Source organism: Hevea brasiliensis, chromosome 9 (assembly GCF_030052815.1).
Source record: "Hevea brasiliensis isolate MT/VB/25A 57/8 chromosome 9, ASM3005281v1, whole genome shotgun sequence".
In the NCBI taxonomy this organism is placed as follows: Eukaryota; Viridiplantae; Streptophyta; class Magnoliopsida; order Malpighiales; family Euphorbiaceae; genus Hevea; species Hevea brasiliensis.
In genome coordinates, this window is record NC_079501.1 from 92,079,402 (window position 1) to 92,089,072 (window position 9,671).

Here is a 9,671-nt window from a genome sequence, read left to right on the forward strand (position 1 = left end):
TCATCCAAGGTGTAATGGCTGGAGCATGATTCGTAGTCCATGTTGTGGACACATAGTGATAAGGGGAACGGGTGAATGGACATAAGTTGGTGAAAGGGTAAACTGATAATGTTGTAGAATCATTGAAACTGCAATATTTGTCTCTGTTACTGCAAAGTTGGAACCCACACAGCTTCTAGGTCCCAAACTAAATGGAAGATAGGCAGTGACATTGTTGTTGGTAGCTTTAGCCACACCTTCCACAAATCTCTCTGGCTTGAAAAGATGAACATCTTCTCCCCATATTTGAGGATTGTGGTTGTTAGAAGAAAGAATACAAGTAATGAAGTTGTTAGCATAATTACAGCAATTAGCATGATTGTAGGAGATTTGTGTAGCATAATTACAGCAATTAGCATGATTATAGGAGATTTGTGTAGCATAATTACAACAATTATTATTCTTATCTAAATTAGCTCATATTCTCTTGTATAAATAGATGTAATATCTCTGTAAATAAAACACAGACAAAAACAGAATCATTTTCTTCATTACTTGTATTCTTTCTTCTAACATGGTATCAGAGCCGTGAAGCTTTTATTTCTAGTTTCTGGGGTCTCTCTTCTCTCTCTACAACTTGTTCTGGTTCATTCTTTCATTCTTGTTATTATACCATTTTTTTTCTCCTCATCTTGTTATCAATGGAGAAATCTGATATTTCAAAACCTATTGCAACAGTTCTGACTGGTTCCAACTATAATATTTGGGTTCAAGGAATGAAAAGTTTTTTAATAGGTCGCAAGCTTTGGCGTATTGTTACAGGAGATATCACTACGCTGACAAATATCAAATTTCTTATAATCATGTTAATTGCTGTAATTATGCTAACAGTGATGAATTGCAAGAACTGGAATTTCGATTACCATTTTTCCTGAAACACTAACTTACCCAATCTGACTTGCCTTTGGACTTGCCTTGGGACATTAACTACTGGAGGATATAGACGCAGAGCTTCATTGATAATCATGTTCATCTGCAGAAGAGAAAATTGGATCTTGAAATGAAATGGTTGATGCATCTTAATAAACGAATTTGATTAGTGGGTATGCTTTGCTTACGATCTTCAATCTTGCGAGACCATCTGTGGTTGGATTTTAGTGGCCAAAACATTCAAGGACCTCCTTTCTGGCTTTATCTTGCCAATCTGTGTGAATGGCTAGAAGAAAAAGAGTCCAGGTGATTGAACTCGCAGTTGTTTCATGTCCAGCAACATAAAAGGTCTTGCAATCTAGGTGATTGAACTCGCAGTTGTTTCATGTCCAGCAACATAAAAGGTCTTGCACTCATCAATCACATCTTCAACTGATATTCTCCTATCAGAATTATCATCATGATGTGCCTTCAACTGTAATCCAAGAAAATCACTTCCAAAGCCATCTGATGATTGGTCCATAATTGCTGCTTCCTCTCTTCTCTTCATCATATTTATGATGGAATTTCTTATCCCCTTCTCTAGTTCGTCTGATTCAACATCATCTGTTGTTTTCACAAGCTTGCTGCAACAATAGAAAATGATATATAAATTAAGAAGTAGAAATCCACCGGCACTAGATGATGGCATGAGAAAGAGTTATGCAAGGACAGAGCTACCCTATGATGTAGCTGTGATGTAGCTCATTTAATATTCTGTTGTACCAAGAAGAAAAAATAATCCTCGTATATAGATTACAAAGGAATTGCAAAGAAAGAAAATTGTACCTAATTCCAGGAATTCAAACTTTATACATGTTTCTGGTTATGATGACAGCCATTCGTATTAGCGTATCAAATATGTGTTGTCCTTCCAAGTAGCTGCTTCCAAAGGCTGTCCTAGAAATTATTTCTGATGTTAAAACCTTGAATTCTTGGAATGCATCAATCTCCTTGCTATCACGATATTTCCATCTTTCAAGCATCATCTCCACACTTGCAATTATCGCTGGAATCATCCCCTACAAAAGAAAAATTCCATAACAGAAATAAATTGAAAAGGGAACTTTTAATTTAACAAGAAAAGCAAAGGAGGTATATATATACATATACCTTCAGGCACTCGGCATGGAAAGCATGATTGGATAGTCTACGAAGGGTAAACCACTTATCTCCCCTGGTTGTTGCAATTCCATCTCCTAAGAGCTTCTTATAATACTTGTCAATTTCTAATTTGAGAAATTCTCCATCTTTATTGTTGAATATCTCTTTAAACATGTCAGGTTATGTGACCACCAAGTGAGCTCGAGGGCCATGCCAACTGAGGTAATTCATACCTAAAAAAGAAAGTCGTTTTGATTAACACAGAGAGAGAGAGAGAGAGAGAGAGAGAGAGAGAGAGGTACTTCAAGTAGTAATGGGCTTCATGATTAATATTTTTTACCATAAAGCTTAAGCCATGAATAAATGTGTGGCAGCACGGTGGGAAATACATTCTGATGAGATAATTTCTTGGGATTGCTCAAGACATTAGTTGCCCTATAGATGATCTCTTTGGCGTTTCCATGGTAGAATCTGTAAGCAGGGCCTTGTATTCCTTGTGATCTCATCATGGATTGTATACGAATTGGAGTCCACCATACTTTGCTGAAGAGCTTGATGAGAAATGATAGAAAGAACAAACACACACCACAGCTTGATAGATAAAAGATTACCTCAAACATTCCCATTACAACAACAATGGATTCATCAGCTTCAAAAACTCATTGACCCACTGTTTATAAACTAGTAGTGCATATGATGGGTAAATTTCAATAACTATCCATGAACTTATATGGTTGTAATACTACAGTTTTTAAACTTTAAAACGTAACATAAAACCTCATAAACTTTTAAATTTTGCACTGTAAAATCTCTCTAACTTTCAATTACTGATTTTTCATTTGAAAACTGATGTGAACAGCTCCCGCATGGCTCTTAGTCAACATTTCTCTCTCCTCTCTTATTCAAATTGTAAAATTATTCTCTCTGCACTTGAAAAATCATTCTGTTTATAGTGAGAAAAAGAATTCAATTTGCATATAACTTGAGAGAGAAAAGAAAAATATTGATTAAGCTCCACGTTAGAACTGTTCAGGTCAGCGTCTAACTGAAAAACCGACAATTAGAGGTTAGAGGAATTTTACTGTGTAAAATTTGAAAGTTGAAGGGGTTTTATATTATATTTTTAAGTTGAAGGACTATAATGTTATACTAGATAAGTTCAGAGACGGTTGTCAAAATTTATCTCCATATGATAGACGGAAGGGCTTAAGGTTGTAACTGGCTTTGCATATATGAGTAAAGGTGCAATGCCTTGCTCTAACCACTAGAGGAATTGTCAGCTTTAGCCCACCCTATCTTGAGCCTCACGGTTTTATCCCATAGGAGGGATGGAGAACTTCCCAGGAGGTCACCCATCTTAGGATTTCTCTCCAGTAAGCAAGCTTAAACATAGAGTTTTTCTAACTCTCCAGGCCATTTCACTAAAAGACATCTCTAGTAATTAGTTTCTTCCATTTTAATGTAAGATTCAATTCATTCCTGTGCCCCACATTCTACTAATCTAGGTAGCCTTGCCATCCTAGAAGCCTACCCGGAGTTTACTCTCTTATGCCACTCTCTGCCCTTATCGGACCTCTTTCCCGAGTCGTCATAGGCCCACTGACTTTCACCTGGTTTGTTCTCGAATCACACATCTACTAGAGGGGGTCTGGCTCTAATATTATTTGCAATGCCCCTGCTCTAAACATTAGAGGAATTGTCTGCTTTGACCCACTCCATCCTGAGCCTCACAGTTTTGTCCCATAGGTGGAATGTAGAACTTCCCAGGAGGTCACCCATTCTAGAATTTCTCTCAAGTGAGCACGCTTAACCTCAGAGTTCTTTCAACTCTTCAGACCATTCTACCAAAAGACGTATCTAGTGATTAGTTTCCCCCATTTCAATGTATGATTCGATTTATTCCTGTGCCTCGCATTCCACTACCCTAGATAGCCTCGCAATCCTAGAAGCCTATTGAGAGTTTACTCTCTTATGTCACTCCCTGCCCTCATCGGACTGCTTTCCCGAGTCGAGTCGTCACAAATGGCAAGTAAGATGACAAAAAGATTACAAATATAGATATGGATGGAAACTTCAAAACCTTGTTTGACTCCGAGTCATAAAAATTATATTATGATTAGCCTTTTTTTTTTAAACAAATGATTAGCGAAAACTTTTGAGAGACTTTTGAAAAATTACTATTTAATTTCTCTATTTAAAAGAAATTAACCACTTAGTGCCCTTATTAAAAATACATTAATTAGTCAATGTATTTTGTTTTATTTATTATTTAGTCCCTCCAGTATTTTAGATGTTAGTGAAGCATGAAAGGTCCAAAATGCCCTAAATCCCTAATTTAATTTTAGGTTAAGTTGCTTGTTTGAATATCATTTAATCCTAATAATTTGAAAAATACAATTATAGAGTCTCTCGATCTATTTTCTAAGTGCTGAACTATTTAGTCCTAGTAACAGTAATTCTATCTCCTTTGTAAGTAAAACTTGATTTAAATTAGACGAATAGAGTAAAGAGTAAATGTAATAAAAATACAGGGATTAACTACTGCATTTTTCAAAGTAACAAACTCAAAGTAATTATTTTTATTAAAATAAAGAAATTATAAATAATAAATTTTCTTTTATTTTTAAAAATTTAAAAAATATTATATATATATATATATATATATTATGTTTTCTTAAGACTGTATTTTGTAACAACCTTTTCAAGTTTAAAGAAATAAACGTACTCATATTTTTTACACATTGAAAAAGAAATAAATTTTAGATTTAAAATTAAAATTAAAATTAATTACAATAATATATTAATTTAATTATATATATTTAAAAGTATTATAAAAATAAATAAGGTGAAAAATTTTAATCTATAAAGAAGTCAATTAGAAATATTGCTAAATTTAGTGAATTTAAATAAATTTTATTACTATAATTATTAAGTAACATGAATGAATCTAGAGAAGTTTAATAAAAATTATTCTTAAAAAAAATTATCCTACAATAGTAATTTTTGTAGGATAAAATTGAAACAACTGAAACAGAAGGCCACTTGTTCTTATTTCTCATTTTCGTTCCTGCATTTCAAAAATAAATAAGAGAAAGAAAAATATTTAAAATTATTAAGAATAAATTTGTTAAAATATTTGTATTATACTGTAAATCCATTTCTTGTTCGTATTTACAATTTATTAATCAATTAAATATGTATTAGGGTGATAAATTTAAAATTAAAAAGTTAAAATAATTTTATTTATTTTTTCGCAATTGATAGCAAAATTTTACAGATAAATTGACGCAATTGGATCGATATTTTCTTAAAAAATTATCATATTGTAAAATTTATTAGTTAATTTGGTCAATATGATAACTGCTTGTTAAATTTCACTATAAACTATAAAAAATTATTTTAACCATCTTAATTTTATCAAATACATTAATTAATTATGGTATGATACAAATATTTTAACAAAAAAGGAACATTTTAATAAATTTTGTATTTAATTATTTATTATATTTTAGTAATGATATGTATACATTACATTTTAAATATAATATATATAATTATTTAAATATAAAATATATTAACTATTTGAAAATAATATTTATATGTAGAGACTATTTATTAATAAAAAGAAATCGTAGTAATTTAATTGTTTCAAAATAAAATTTAAGAGAATTTTGATAATTTAATTAATAATTAATAGTAAAAAAGCGATTAATTTATGACAAAATAAAAACTAAGAAACTCAATTGATTCAAAAATTCAAAATAGATAGACTAAATTGTGGGTTTTGATAAATATTGAGGTCTAGTTTATAATTTACCCTTATATAATATTTCTATAGTCATAGTCATGATATAATTCAGACTCTAAAATAGACTTGTCTAATCTGAATTTAGAATTAGACCAAAATCTACCTTATTTCAATTAATCTTAAATTGGATTGTAACAATTCAGTTCAATTTTAAATCAGAGTTTTTTCTTTGAAAAAAAAATTAGTAGTCAAATTTAATCAAAATAAAATTAAAATGGAGACTGAAAGAAGCTCAGACTGGATCGCTGACGTCCCTAACTAATTTGATTATCAAATGTTAATGACAAAGACAATTGATAATAAGTCCATTTCTTCGAGTTTCCGGTCACTCAATTCTCCTGTTTACTTACTTTCTCATAATTTAGTGATTCATCAATTTATGAAGAGTATTAGTCCTGTTTCATGCAATAACTTCACAATGTACTGTCGCAAAACTTTAATGAGAAAACTATTTTATACGTTAATTAGATAGTCTAACTTAGGGGTGCATTCGAGCCGAGCCGAGCTCAAACCTGTCAAGCTTGAAGCTCGACTTGATTGAGTTTTGCTCGGCTCAATGGTTTGACATGCTCGAGCTCGGCCCGAGGCTCAAATCAAATCAAGGCTCGAACTCGAGCTCGAGCTTGACCCAAACCTGCTTATTTAACATGTTTTTAATAAATTCATTCTAATTAAAAAAAAAACTCAATTTTAATTTTAAACGATGCAGATCCATTATAAGTTCAAAACTAAATGAATACAAATAAAAATAAAATAAAATGAGTAACAATCTCCCAAACTAACAAATCCAACAATACAACAACATTTAAATATATCATAATATGTATGATATAGATCAAATGATCGATAGATAAATTTCCTTAGGCTTTTCTTCTCCTCTTTGCTGATTTGTAAATATTAAAAAATGAATAAACAAAAAGGAAAAATCAAGTTAGTGACTATTATTTAATAAGTAAAATTACCTTATTCTTCATTTTAACCCCATGAAGAACACGACACCAATCTCCACCACACAATAATATTTGTATTGTTTCAGGAGCTGAAGATGCATGATATGAATCAATCATTCTACCCCCTGCACTAAAAGTTGCCTTTGATGGTACCGTGGTGATAGAAACAGCTAAGATATTAGCAGCCAACCTAGATAAAACACGATACTTCAAATTTGCTTCCTTCCACCAATCCAATGCACTAAATTTTTGAGAGATTCTAGTGGCAATAACACACCCTTCCTCTAAATAAACATCCAAGTTTGATTTTTTAGGTTGAAAAGTATTTTCGCTTCTCATATATTATAATATCTGATCAGCTTCAACGTGAAATGTCAGCTCCTCATTCCTATGAACACCACTAGATATCGTTTCCCTAATTTGCTCATGATTAGAAGCATTATACTCATTCACATACTCATTGTAAATTTCATATAATGCTTCCTTGACTTTCATAACATTTTGTTGAGCTTCAAAATCAGGGAATATTTTGCTAAAAATAATTTCAACAGCTTTCATTTTCCATCTAGGATCCAACACAGAAGCTATGCCATCAACAAGTTACATTCACCCCAATATTTATCAAACCTCTCCTTCATTTTCCTAACCAAACCCTTAATAAAAGGGTCAACAGATTCAGACTCTTTATCTAACACCATCTTCACCCTATATACCTTAGTAAGAAACAAATTTGAAGTTGGATAATCTGAACCGGAGATGACATTTGTAACATCTCTAAAAACTTTCAACATATCACACACTTTTTCTATCTTTTCCCAATCTTCAAAGCTAGGGCAGCATGTAAAACTAAGATCCCTATCTGCAAGCCTAGGAAACACTTCTTTAAAGTTTAATGCACAAGCCAACATATCATAGGTTGAATTCCATCTGGTTTTGCAATCAAGTACCTATTTTTTTTATAAGGTATTTGCAATTATTGAACAATTTTAGCAAACATTTTAAGCCTAGCCTCACTTCCATTTATGTGGTCTAAACTATCATGAACATCATCAATTATGTCCTTCACCTCTTTAAGGCCATGTTGAACCATGATGTTCAATATATGACCACATCTTCCAACATGAAATAATTTTCCTTGGCAAACCAACCTGTTTGTCCTTGAGAAAGTGTCCTTTAAAATTCTAATGCATGAATCATTGGCACTTGCATTGTCCACAGAAATGGTGAAGATCTACAAAAACAACAACATGAAATTAAAGGACACTTTCTAAATAATAAACACAAATCAATACAAAAAAATTCAATCATCTCCAGTCTCCATAATTTAAATAAGAAGCTCGATAAGGCTTGACGAGCTTTTGAGCCGAACATTATGAGGCTCGAGCTCGACTCGGGGCCGAGCTGTTTCAAGCTCGCGAGCATACTCGGCTTATTTGCACCCCTAAGTCTGACAATGAAATTGCATATATAAAGATTAATTATTCTATCAAACAAATGATCAATCAAAGAAATCCATCCATGCACGTTTCATATAGTTGTTGGGTTCATTTGGCCATATTCAACTGATATATTCTAAGATGTTGATTTGTGAATGAGCTTAGGCGGAATTTGAAAATTTTTATTTTCCCCAATATATATATATATATATATATATAAGTAATTTTATACTTTAATTTAAATTATATTAAATAAATTATAAATTACTAAAAATCAATAAAAGTTTTAAAGTGACTAATTAATGAAAAAATAAAATTTATTGTACGTATTAAAACTTCTTTTAAATATTTGAAGAGACCAATAAAAAATTTAAGAGATCAATTAATAAAAAATCAAAATTTTTTATGCTCATTAAAAAATTTTATAAAATGTTTAGGGGCAATGCCTCCCTTACACGCCTCTGAGTGAGCTTATTCCTAAAACATTAGGAAAAATCTATGTGCATACTTGCCAAAAATCGATATCATGTTTGTTTCTTGCAAGTAATATATTATATTTGTTGTGGGTATGAGTAATTTTTATAATTTAATTATAAAATTATAATCCTATCATTTTGTCTAATTCGGTCTGTGACAATAATTAATTAATGAGTATAATATAAATAAAGGTAACTTGACATTTAAGAATAATTAAAATTAAAATTATAAAATTGAGTCGATTAAATAAGGTAATAATATAATTTACCTATAATAATTTAGATTTCTCACTTACATGTGATACCATTTACACCTTATATTTTGCTTCAGTTAAAATGTTTAATCTCTTCATCAAATTATTTTTTGTTAGTCAAAAGATTTAATGCCAGTCAAATTACTATTTAATTTTTTTATTTTAATGAAAATAATTAGTTGATTCCTATATTTTGACAAATACTATTATTTAGTCATTATATTTTAGTAAAACTAATTAGTTAGTCTCTGTATTTTGAAAAATACAATGTTTTGAAAAACATATCTTGAATAAAAATAGAAATTTTGCTTAAAAAAGACTAAATCTGAATTTGCATTTACAAAAAATTGTTCTTAAGTATTTTCATTTAATTTCTTGGGCAATATTTTTGTATTTTCTATATTGAAAAACAAATTTTCTTGACATCGCCTTGATTACTTAGAAATTTAGGAGAATTGATTAATCCTTTTATGTAGACAGTTTGTACCATTTTTTATCAAAAAATGAAAATAGAAAGAGAATGAGAAGAAGAAGGGTGTGGGTGCATAGGGAAGAAACACGAGTAGAGAGAAATAAGGGAGGGTAAGAAAAAAAATAAAGGACAAGAATCAAGACAGTTTGGGTATAAAAAAAAAAAAAGTAATTGAATGGACTAAAGAGTTAAAAAAGAAAACAAATTACGATAACTAACTAAT

The 9,671-nt window shown here is 30.7% G+C and overlaps 1 pseudogene; it reads right to left on the minus strand.

Annotated features, from left to right (window-relative positions):
* On the minus strand, positions 1-2,678 carry LOC110639747 (cytochrome P450 CYP749A22-like; annotated as a pseudogene).
* Positions 2,679-9,671: the final 6,993 nt, after the last annotated feature.